The sequence below is a fragment of the Tachyglossus aculeatus genome, chromosome 7 (genome assembly GCF_015852505.1).
Source record: "Tachyglossus aculeatus isolate mTacAcu1 chromosome 7, mTacAcu1.pri, whole genome shotgun sequence".
Taxonomy (NCBI): domain Eukaryota; kingdom Metazoa; phylum Chordata; class Mammalia; order Monotremata; family Tachyglossidae; genus Tachyglossus; species Tachyglossus aculeatus.
In genome coordinates this window covers 25,223,516-25,235,364 of record NC_052072.1, presented here as the reverse complement: position 1 = coordinate 25,235,364, position 11,849 = coordinate 25,223,516, and the positions used below count along the sequence as shown (strand labels likewise).

Sequence of the window (11,849 nt, the reverse complement as noted above, 5' to 3'; positions counted from 1 at the left end):
TGGATTCAGAGGCAGCACAGAGTGATGACACCTGCATGCCATAATCAACAGGTCCCACTCCCTCCATCAGTCAATCAATCAATGGCATTTTTTGAGCACTCACTCTGTACAGAGCACTGTACTAAGCAGTCAATTAGTCAATTATATTTGTTGAGTGTTTACTGTGTGCAGGGCACTGTACAAGGCACTTGAGAGAGTTCAGTCAAACAATATCACAGACACATTCCCTGCCCACGGTGAGTGCTTGGGAGAATACAATGCAACAGAATTTGCAGGTACGTCCCCTGCCCATAAAGAGCTTACAGTCTAGAAGGGGAGAAGGGGTTGAAGGTTACCCACTGACAATGCCAAGTTTGATTGCCACTTGCTCCATCCTCATTCAAACACGGAAGTTGGTAGTGCTCATTCATTTTTTATTCTTTGCAGCATTCATATTTTCTCCATTAAAGAGTGTTTGGGTCAAGTCTAATTGTTCTTGCACATCAGCAAATTTCAGTGACCCACCTCCAGCGGAAGACGAAGCCGTCACGCCAGAGAGGTTGGGCGACACTGAGAAAGGGAAGGAGGAGACCTTGTCCTGGCTCAGTTCCCGACACAGATTCTGTGTGACCTTGAGCGAGTCAATTTCCCTAGATATGAAAAGGAGGGACTAATTCCTGCCCTCTCTACCCCCAAAGAAGCATTGTGACCCAGAGGATAGACCACAGGCCCGGGAGTCAGAAGGACGTGGCTTCTAGTCCCGGCTCCGCCACTTGTCTGCTGAATGACTTTGGGAAAGTCGTTTCACTTCTCTGAACCTCAGTTACCTCATCTGCAAAATGAGAATTAAGACTGTGAGCCCTATTTGGGACATGGACTGTGTCCAACCTGATTAGCTCAGCAATTAGGGCAGTGCCTGGCATGTAATAAGCGCTTAACAAATACCATAAAAAAATGAGGACACAAGATAGTAGAGAGGAATGTACTTTGTGATTTCTGAAAGAAAAGGAAGAAATCTGTGGATCTCAAAGCTATTTCACCAGATGCAACCTGGCCTAGGGGAAAGAGCAAGGGCTTGGGAGTCAGAGGACCAGCGTTCAAATCCCCACTCAGCCACTTGTCTGCTGGGTGACCTTGAGCCTGTCACTTAACTTCTCTGGGCCTCAGTTCCCTCATCTATAGAATGGAAATTAAGCCTGTGAGCCCCATGTGGGACATAGACTATGACCCATCTGATTATCTTGTATCTACCCTTACATTTACTACAGTGCCTGGCACATAATAAACGCAGGCCATAGACTATAAAAAAAGTCATCTGACAATTTGCCTAATCCATGGGCCTGAGAACCCCAGGTGGAAGAACAGACAGCGACTGCCAACCCTGATTGTGAAGTGGCGGTACAAGAGATATTGATTTTGGCAGCTAACCTGAGCCTTCACCTGCCAATAAAATCTCTGTTATTAAACGAGGGCTAAAATGAGGGCCAAGTGTGCGTGCCAACTGGAAATTCATGTGACTCCTTCACTGAAAGCACAGGCAGTTCATAAACAGGTGGGGAGACAGGAGTGACCTTGAAGCAGGCCCCTCTCCTAGGCACTGAAGAGCGGGGACCCCTCTTTTTATTAGATTCCTGGCAACCCCTTGACCTCCTCCCGTGCAGTCAATCAGTCAATAATATGGATTGAACACCTGCTCTGTGCCACGTTTGGGACAGTACAATCGAGTTGGTAGAAATGCTCCCCGCACTCGAGGAGCTTCCAATCCAGCCGGGGAGACAGGCACGGAAATAAATTACAGTTTGGGAAAGCAACGAAGTATAAAGATAGATACATAAGTGCTACTGTGGGGCATGCCCAAGTGCTTTGAGGGTGAATACCCTAGGGATGTGGAAGTGCTGAAGTGACCAAGAAGGGGTGGGGAAATGAGAGTTAATCAGGGAAGGACTCTTGGAGGAGAAATAATTTAAGCAGGGCTTTGAAGATGGGGAGAACTGGAGTTGGCCGGATGTAAAGAAGGAGGGACCGTGAGAGCAAGAGGTCAACCGCATGAGAGATAATATTATTCAATTGCATTTTCTGAGTGCTTACTATGTGCAGAGCACTGTACTAAGCACTTGGGAGAGTACCTTAGGACAATAAACGTATTACTCCATTTATTTTACTTGTACATGTTATTTATCTATTTATTTTATTTTTTTAATATGTTTTGTTCTGTCATCTGTCTCCCCCTTCTAGACTGTGAGCCCACTGTTGGCTAGGGACCGTCTCTAAATGTTGCCAACTTGTACTTCCCAAGCGCTTAGTACAGTGCTCTGCACACAGTAAGCGCTCAATAAATACGATTGAATGAATGAATGAATAAACAGACACATTCCCTGCCCACAGGGACATAGCACCTCCTTTTCCTTCCTCTAACTCTGTTGTACTGTCCTAAGCACTTAATACAGTGCTCTGCACGCTGTAAGCGCCCAATAAATATCATTGATTGATTGATCGATTGATTTCACCAGCGGAGCGCCTAAAGAACTGTCCCCCAGTATACTTCGCGGCTCAGGAGGGCAGCCCCAGCTTCCCGGCTTCAGCGTCTGGTGGGAGAAGCAGGCTGGGCCCTTTGTGGGATGTGAATGGCTCTCAAAGCAGATGAACCAATTGTAAGATCCCAGCCGGGAAGACCCCAGTGAGACTCCTCGTCCCGCACGGTGGAATTCCCAAGCGACAGGGAGTCTGAACATTCCAGATGGCAAGGAAGTCGCAAGTCCCCACCCTCGCCAGGCCCTATCATTTCATTGAGCAGGGAGACATGACAGGGCAGGAGTTATTGCAGTTACATGCCTGGGCCCCAGCCGCTATGTGATACGTGAAAGGCCTGCCACATACACACCCCCTCAGAATAGCTTCTTGCCATTTTCACCTTAAATGCATCATCCCGTGCCCCTCATCGTCCCTAGCAGAGTTTTATTTTGATTTTTGAAAAGCAAATACTTTTCCGCGCTAGGCCACTCACCTCTCACTCCCTCATTCAGTCTGTCTCAAATGTCCCTGGGTATGCAGGGCCCTAAACTGCGAAATCTGAAGAATGTCGGAGGGTAGCTGATTCAGGAGACTCATGGTCAATTGGAGGAGGAAACCAATAGGAGAGACGCACGAACCCTTCTAGACTGTGAGCCCGTTGTTGGGTAGGAACCGTTTCTATATTTTGCCAACTTGTACTTCCCAAGCGCTTAGTACAGTGCTCTGCACACAGTAAGCGCTCAGTAAATACGATTGAATGAATGAACCTGGAAAGAAGCAGTGTGATGTATTGGATGAACCTGGAAAGAAGCAGGGTGATTTATTGGAAAGAGCACAAGCCCGGGAGTCAGAGGATTTTTTTTTTTAATGATATTTGTTAAGCATTGCTATTTGGCAGGCATGTTACTAAGCTCTAGACACAGTCTATGTCCCACATGGGGCTTACAGTCTTAATCTCCATTTTAAGATAGGTAACTGAGGCACAGAGAAGTTAAGTGACGCCAAAGGCCATACAAGAGAAGCAGCGTGGCCTAGTAGAAAGAGCATGGACTTAGGAGACAGAAGAATCTGGTTGAGAAGTAGCATGGCTTAGTGGCAAGAGCCACTTGGGAGTTGGGAGTCAGAGGATGTGGGTTCTAATCCCGACTCTGCTACTTGTCTGCTGTGTGACCTTGGGCAAGACACTTAACTTCTCTGTGCCTCAGTTACCTCACCTGTAGAATGGGGATTAAGACTGTGAGCCCCACATGGGACAACCTGATGGCTTTGTATCTACCCCAGCACTTAGAACAGTGCTAGGCATATAGTAAGCGCTTAACAAATACCATTATTATTATTATTATAATCCCCGCTCTGCCACTTGCCTACTGTATAACCTCAGGCCTTAGTTTCCTCATCTGCAAAATGGGGATTCAATACCTTTTCCCTCTCCTATGTAGACTGTGAGCCCCACATGGGCCCCGATTATTTTACGTCTACTCCAGTGTTTAGTACAGCTCTTTAGACTGTGAGCCCACTGTTGGGTAGGGACTGTCTCCATATGTTGCCAACTTGTACTTCCCAAGCGCTTAGTACAGTGCTCTGCACACAGTAAGCGTTCAATAAATACGACTGATTGATTGATTGATTGACATAGTACAAATACAATTATTATTCTTAGTATCACTAACAATAATATTAGTATCAACAAATAGACCCTTCCTCTCTCCCCTTACTACTGCTTCAATTCACTCTGAGTTCCTGGGTGCCAACAGTGGGCATCCTATCAGGTAAGACTCAAAGCTCGCTGCGGGCAGGGACTGTGTCTGTTAATATTGTTATACTGCACTCTCCCAAGCACTTAGTACAGTGCTCTGCACACAGTAAGCATTCAATAATTGCAATTGATTGACTGACTGACTTAACCACCATTGAGTTAATGTCCCTGTGGGAAGCAGGGCTGAGGGGCAGAGGGGGCAGACGGAGGGAATAGACTGTGAGCCCACTGCTGGGTAGGAACTGTCTCTATATGTTGCCAACTTGTACTTCCCAAGCGCTTAGTACAGTGCTCTGCACACAGTAAGCGCTCAATAAATACGATTGATGAATAGGGAGTGGGGAAACCAGGGACCACTGTCTCTCCCCGTCCCACCTAGAGCCATGGTTGTAGACAGCAGGCAGGCTCTTGGAAGGCCTCTCATGGATCCTCTTACACTTACCCACTTACATCTTACCCTCTTGCCTGCTCTTTCCAGAGACAGAATGAGAATTGTACTTTCCAAGCACTTAGTACAGTGTTCTGCACACAGTAAACGCTCAATAAATACGATTGAATGAACGCATAAATGAGGTCCACTGGGCATGGGGAGTGCTCATTGTCCAGGCAAACCCCATCCCTCAGTCCTCTCAGCCTGTCACCCCCTGGGGCCTTCTTCAGAGCATTAAACAATAGGAGCCCAGATTGCAAAAAATCAAATTTTGTATTTATAGATAAAGCTTTCCTTAATGCTCCAAGGTGACACCGCTTCACATCCGGCAGACTTCCATTCTCCCCATCGTTAAAGACCTGCTAAAAACTGGATGAATTTCTCATCTCCCTACCTTACTTTCCTCCCAACTGCATGTTTTTACCTGTTGCTGAATTGTACTTTCCAAGCACTTAGTACAGTGCTCTGCACACAGTAAGTGCTCAATAAATACGATAGAATGAATGAATAAATCACTCATTCAACTGGGTCCTTACTCCCTAAGCACTCAAGTCCAATGTTGGGTAGGGACTGTCTCTATATGTTGCCAATTTGTACTTCCCAAGCGCTTAGTACAGTGCTCTGCACATAGTAAGCACTCAATAAATATGATTGATTGATTGATTGATTCCCTGACCCTTTCACCCCCCAGCACTCACAGACATATCTTTTTACTCCACTGCTTCCCCTACAGTTAATTTATTTTAGTATCTCTCTCCCCAGATAGATTTTAAACTCACTGAGGGCAGGGAACCATGCTTATTTTCTCTACTGTAGACTCCCAAAGCCTTAGTACAGTGCTATACGCAGAGAATCAATACACGATCGCTTGGCTGATTTATTCATGTGAGGTACAGCTAAAAAGGCCATAGTAGGAATGGCAGTCTAAGGTTGTCCTTCTGTGGGATTGCATTTGCTATTTGCAGTGCTCCACACCATCTTTGATTAAACTTCTCGGATTCAGAATCGCTCCGCAGCCTCTGTTTGAAAAGCCGCTCTAATCCTGGGGGCCGCAAGCCAGGCAGGTTTGAAATATTCTCACATTTTCATACCACAAAGATAAGGTCCAAAAGCCACCGGATAAACAGGCCCCTTTTCTGGCTCCTTTCCCATTAGAGGTAAGCAGTGTTGCTCTAAACAGGATGTACCATACGGCCAAGGACCTGAAAAACAGAGTTACCAAGAAGCCAATCCTACTCCTTCCTACTTAGGTTGGGAGCACCAATCAATCAATCAATCAATCGTATTTATTGAGCGCTTACTGTGTGCAGAGCACTGTACTAAGCACTTGGGAAGTACAAGTTGGCAACATATACAGTCCCTACCCAACAGTGGGCTCACAGTCTAAAAGGGGGAGACAGAGAACAGAACCAAACATACTAACAAAATAAAATAAATAGAATAGATATGTACAAGTAAAATAAATAAATAGAGTAATAAATATGTACAAATTTGCACCAGATGACACCTAATTGTTTTGTAACTACTCCAGCGCTTAATACAGTACTTTCACAGTTTGTTGTTGTTGTTGTTGTTGTTGTTTTTATGGTATTTGTTAAACACCTCCTATGTTTCAGGCACTGTACTAAGTGCTGGGGTAGATACAAGCTAATCAGGTTGGGCACAGTCCCTGTCCCACATAGGGTTCAAATTTTATTCTCAATCTACAGAAGAGATAACTGAGGCACAGAGAATCAATCAATCAATCAATCGCATTTATTGAGCGCTTACTGTGTGCAGAGCACTGTACTAAGCACTTGGGGAGTACAAGTTGGCAACATATAGAGACAGTCCCTACCCAACAGTGGGCTCACAGTCTAAGAGGGGGAGACAGAGAACAGAACCAAACATACTAACAAAATAAAATAAATAGACTAGATATGTACAAGTAAAATAAATAAATAAATAGAGTAAGAAATATGTACAAATTTGCACCAGATGACACCTAATTGTTTTGTAACTACTCCAGCGCTTAATACAGTACTTTCACAGTTTGTTGTTGTTGTTGTTTTTATAGTATTTGTTAAGCACTTCCTATGTATCAGGCACTGTACTAAGTGCTGGGGTAGATACAAGCTAATCAGGTTGGGCACAGTCCCTGTCCCACATAGGGTTCAAATTTTATTCTCAATCTACAGAAGAGATAACTGAGGCACAGAGAATCAATCAATCAATCAATCAATCGTATTTATTGAGCGCTTACTGTGTGCAGAGCACTGTACTAAGCGGTTGGGAAGTACAAGATGGCAACATATAGAGACAGTCCCTACCCAACAGTGGGCTCACAGTCTAAAAGGGGGAGACAGAGAACAGAACCAAACATACTAACAAAATAAAATAAATAGACTAGATATGTACAAGTAAAATAAATAAATAAATAGAGTAATAAATATGTACAAATTTGCACCAGATGACACCTAATTGTTTTGTAACTACTCCAGCGCTTAATACAGTACTTTCACAGTTTGTTGTTGTTGTTGTTGTTGTTTTTATGGTATTTCAATCAATCAATCAATCAATCGTATTTATTGAGCGCTTACTATGTGCAGAGCACTGTACTAAGCGCTTGGGAAGTACAAGATGGCAACATATAGAGACAGTCCCTACCCAACAGTGGGCTCACAGTCTAAAAGGGGGAGACAGAGAACAAAACCAAACATACTAACAAAATAAATAGAATAGATATGTACAAGTAAAATAAATAAATAGAGTAATAAATATGTACAGAAGTTAAGTGACTTGCCCAAGGTCACACGAAGTGGGGGAGTTGGGATTGGAATCCAGGTTCTTTGACACCCAGGCCTGTGTTCTTTCCATTAGGCCATGCTGTTTCTCAAGCAGTAAGTTCTTAACAAATACCACAATTATTATTATGATTATATACCGACTGGAGTAAGTCTTTAATAATTTCAACATCAAAAGGCTATGTTACTGAATTTGGTTTTTTTCCAGTAACAGCTATGAATTGCACTGAGCCCTCCACTCTCTCTTGCCCAATTTTCCTTGAGCATATCTTTAAATTATATATTATAAATTAGTTATTTATTCATATTAATATCTGTCTCCCCCTTTAGACTGCAAGCTCATTATGGGTAGAGAAATGTCTGCTAATCCTGTTGTATTGTACTCTCTCAAGCTCTTAGTACGGTGCTCTGCACAGAGTAAGCGCTCAAGAAATACCATTGATTGATTATTATTTTAATAATGATAATAATGACATTTATTAAGCACTTATTAGGTGCAAAGCACTGTTCTAAGTGCTGGGGAGGTTACAAGGTGATCAGGTTGTTCCCCAGAGGGCTCACATTCTTCATCCCCATTTTATAGATGAGGTCACTGAGGCACAGAGACATTAAGTGACTTGCCCAAAGTCACACAGCTGACAAGTGATGGAGTCGGAATTCGAACCCATGACCTCTGACTCCGCAGCCCATGCTCTTTCCATTGAGCCATTTATTATGGTATTTTTTAAGCACTTACTATGTGACAAGCACTGTTCTAAGCGCTGGGGTAGATACAGGGTAATCGGGTTGTCCCACATGGGGCTCACACTTCTAATCCCCATTTTACAGATGAGGTAATTGAGGCACAGAGAAGTGAAGTGACTTGCCCGAGGTCACACAGCAGACCAGTGGCAGAGCCAGGATTGGAACCCATGTCCTCCGACTCCCAAGCCCGGGCTCTTTCCACTAAGCCACACTGCTTCTCTGATTGATTAGGATTGTGGGGAAAAATACTTAGGTAACTTCTTCAACAAGAAATCAACTCCATAAATGATTATTGACTGAGACTCCCAGGAGGCAAATCAGACTGTTGGGATTTTCACTGCTAACCTTGTCTGTATTTATGGCATAAACGGGAGCACCTTAAAATCAGTCAGTCAGTCAATCGTATTTATCGAGCGCTTACTGTGTGCAGAGCACTGTACTAAGTGCTTGGGAGAGTACGACAATAAACAGACACATTCCCTGCCCACAGTGAGTTTACGCACTAAACAGGCGTGTCGGGTTGGTTTAGACCATCAATCAGTTATGGACACTAGTGGCAAAGCCCAGACAAATAGAAAATGGAATCACACACACTAAGAGATGACACTTGAAGACCCGCTAAGCTCATTTATCAGCAATTGAATCCATTCCTAATTCTTGTATCTCATTCTTTTACCTATTGTATCTGCCCTGCCTAGTGATAAGACCACAGGCTTGGGAGTCAGGGGACCTGGTTTTCAAATCCGGCTCTGCCGCTTACCTGCTGTGTGACCTTGGGCGAATCACTTAGCATCTCTGGGCCACGGTTTCCTCAACTGTTAAATGGGGATTCAATCCCGTTCTCCCTCCGTCTTAGGCTGTAAATCTCATGGGGGACAGGGGACTGATTACCCCGTAACTATCCCAGCGCTTCGCCTCTCAGGGTCGCACCTGCAGAGTTTCCAGTCCTCTACCAGTCTCGGCCATGGGAGGAAGAGTCAAGCAGAGGGCTGCCCATTCCATTTCTAGCTTGGGCAGTGGCTAGCGAGTGGAAGGCAATCGGCTACAAGTCAAAACTCACCCACACTGGGCAACAGCAGCACGGGAGAAGGTCGAGGGCGGAGACTCAACCTTACCGCGCGGGAGGAGGCAATGGTAAACCACTTCTGCATTTTTACCAAGAAAATTTGATGGATACACTACCAGAATGATCGCAGATGGAAAGCGAGGCGTTCTGGAAGAGATGTGTCCGTGGGGTCACTATGGATAGGAAATGACTTGACGGCATAAACAAAAATCCTAGCGCTTAGAGCAGTACCTGACACATAGTAAACACTTAAGAAATACATAAAAAGGGCAAAGATCATATCTTATATTTCTATGTTCCCAGTCAATCGTAGTCCCAGTCCCCGTCATCCCCCGGGCCTGGAATGCCCTCCCTCTGCCCATCCGCCAAGCTAGCTCTCTTCCTCCCTTCAAGGCCCTGCTGAGAGCTCACCTCCTCCAGGAGGCCTTCCCACACTGAGCCCCTTCCTTCCTCTCCCCCTCGTCCCTCTCTCCATCCCCCCCCATCTTACCTCATTCCCTTCCCCACAGCACCTGTATATATGTATGTTTGTACATATTTATTACTCTATTTATTTATTTATTTTATTTGTACATATCTATTCTATTTATTTTATTTTGTTAGTATGTTTGGTTTGTTCTCTGTCTCCCCCTTTTAGACTGTGAGCCCACTGTTGGGTAGGGACTGTCTCTATATGTTGCCAATTTGTACTTCCCAAGCGCTTAGTACAGTGCTCTGCACATAGTAAGCGCTCAGTAAATATGATTGATGATGATGATGATGATTTATTCATCATCAGTAGTATTTATTTATTTTTTATGGTATTTGTTAAGCGATTACTATGTGTCAATCCATCAATCAATCAATTGTATTTATTGAGTGCTTACTGTGTGCAGAGCACTGTACTAAGTGCTTGGGAAGTACAAGTTGGCAACATATAGAGACAGTCCCTACCCAACAGCGGGCTCACAGTGTCAGGCACTGTACTAAATGCTGGGGTAGATGCAAGGTAATCAGGTTGGACTCAGTCCCTGTTCCACATGGGGCTCACAGTCTTAATCCCCATTTTACAGATGAGGTAACTGAATCACTGAGAATAATGATAATAATGCTGGTATTTGTTAAGCGCTTACAATGTGCCAAGCACTCTTCTAAGCACTGGGGTAGATACAAGGTAATTAGGCTGTCCCACATGGGGCTCACAGTCTTAATCCCCATTTTACAGATGAGGTAACTGAGGCAGAGAGAAGTTAAGTGACTTGCCCAAAGTCGCACAGCTGACAAGTGGCAGAGCCGGGATTAGAAACTCGTGCTCTACCAACGAGGCTACTCTGCTTCCCATAGCATAGAGAAGCAGCTTGGCTCAGTGGAAAGTGCCCGGGCTTTGGAGTCAGAGGTCATGGGTTCAAATCTTAGCTCCACCAGTTTCCAGCTGTGTGACTTTGGGCAAGTCACTTCACTTCTCGGGACCCCAGTTACCTCATCTGTAAAATGGGGATGAAGACTGTGAACCCCCCCGTGGGACAACCTGATTGCCTTGTAACCTCCCTAGCGCTTAGAACAGTGCTTTGCACATAGTAAGCACTTAATAAATGCCATTATTATTATTATTATAGCCTGGTGGGTTAGCGAGGGCTTACTGAGAGCAGAGCGCTAAATTAAGCGCTTGGGAGGGCACAATATAATGGAGTTGGAAGATATGTTCCCTGCCCACAAGGATCTTACAGTCTAGAGGCAGGGTCTTACAGTCTAGCTTTTACAGTTTGCAAGCTGCAGTCTTCAGTTTAGTTCCCAAGCACTGCCCAGAACAGCTAGGGATAAAAAAATCCTCATTTTCCTTCCATTCTCTTGGGAAGGAGGCAGAATTTTAAGATTGGTATTTGGTGTCAATTCGCTGACTTTCAGAGGGCCTGGAGAGCCTTGTCTGCTCCCTAGCAGATTTGGAGTTCAATCCCTCAAAATAATTTATTGAGCACCTGCTGTGTGCAGAGCACTTTGCTACTGAGCCTTTGGGATAGCACAACAGAATTGGTAGACGTGATCTCTACCCTCGAGGAGCGCTCAATCCACGGGAGAGATAGACATTAAAATTAAAAATAGGAGGAAGTGATAGGATATAAAGATGTGTTTAAAGTGCAACGGTGATGTATGTGTACGCAATTGCTTAGGTGACAAAGGGCTGAAGAGGCAGTAGAGGGAATAGGAGGTGAGGAGATTAGAAATTAATCAGGAAAGTCTTCTTTTTCTTTTTAGACTGTGAGCCCACTGCTGGGTAGGGACTGTCTCTATATGTTACCAACTTGTACTTCCCAAGCGCTTAGTACAGTGCTCTGAACACAGTAAGCGCTCAATAAATACGATTGATGATGATAAGGGTATTAAGGCCTTACTATGGGCCAAGGCCTGTGCTAAGCACTTGGGTAGATACTGGATAATCAAATAGTAATAATAATGGCATTTATTAAGTGCTTACTATGTGCAAAGCACTGTTCTAAGCACTGGGGAGGTTATAAGGTGATCAGGTTGTCCCTCGGGGGGCTCACAGTCTTTATCCTCATTTTACAGATGAGGTCACTGAAGCATCGAGAAGTGAAATGACTG

General features: G+C 44.5%; 1 non-coding gene across 1 annotated transcript; it reads left to right on the top strand.

Annotated features, from left to right (window-relative positions):
• The first annotated feature begins 9,115 nt into the window (after window positions 1–9,115).
• LOC119931140 lies at window positions 9,116–9,253 on the top strand. The gene has a single exon (XR_005451998.1). It is a non-coding gene; the product is annotated as a small nucleolar RNA SNORA7 (small nucleolar RNA).
• Window positions 9,254–11,849: the final 2,596 nt, after the last annotated feature.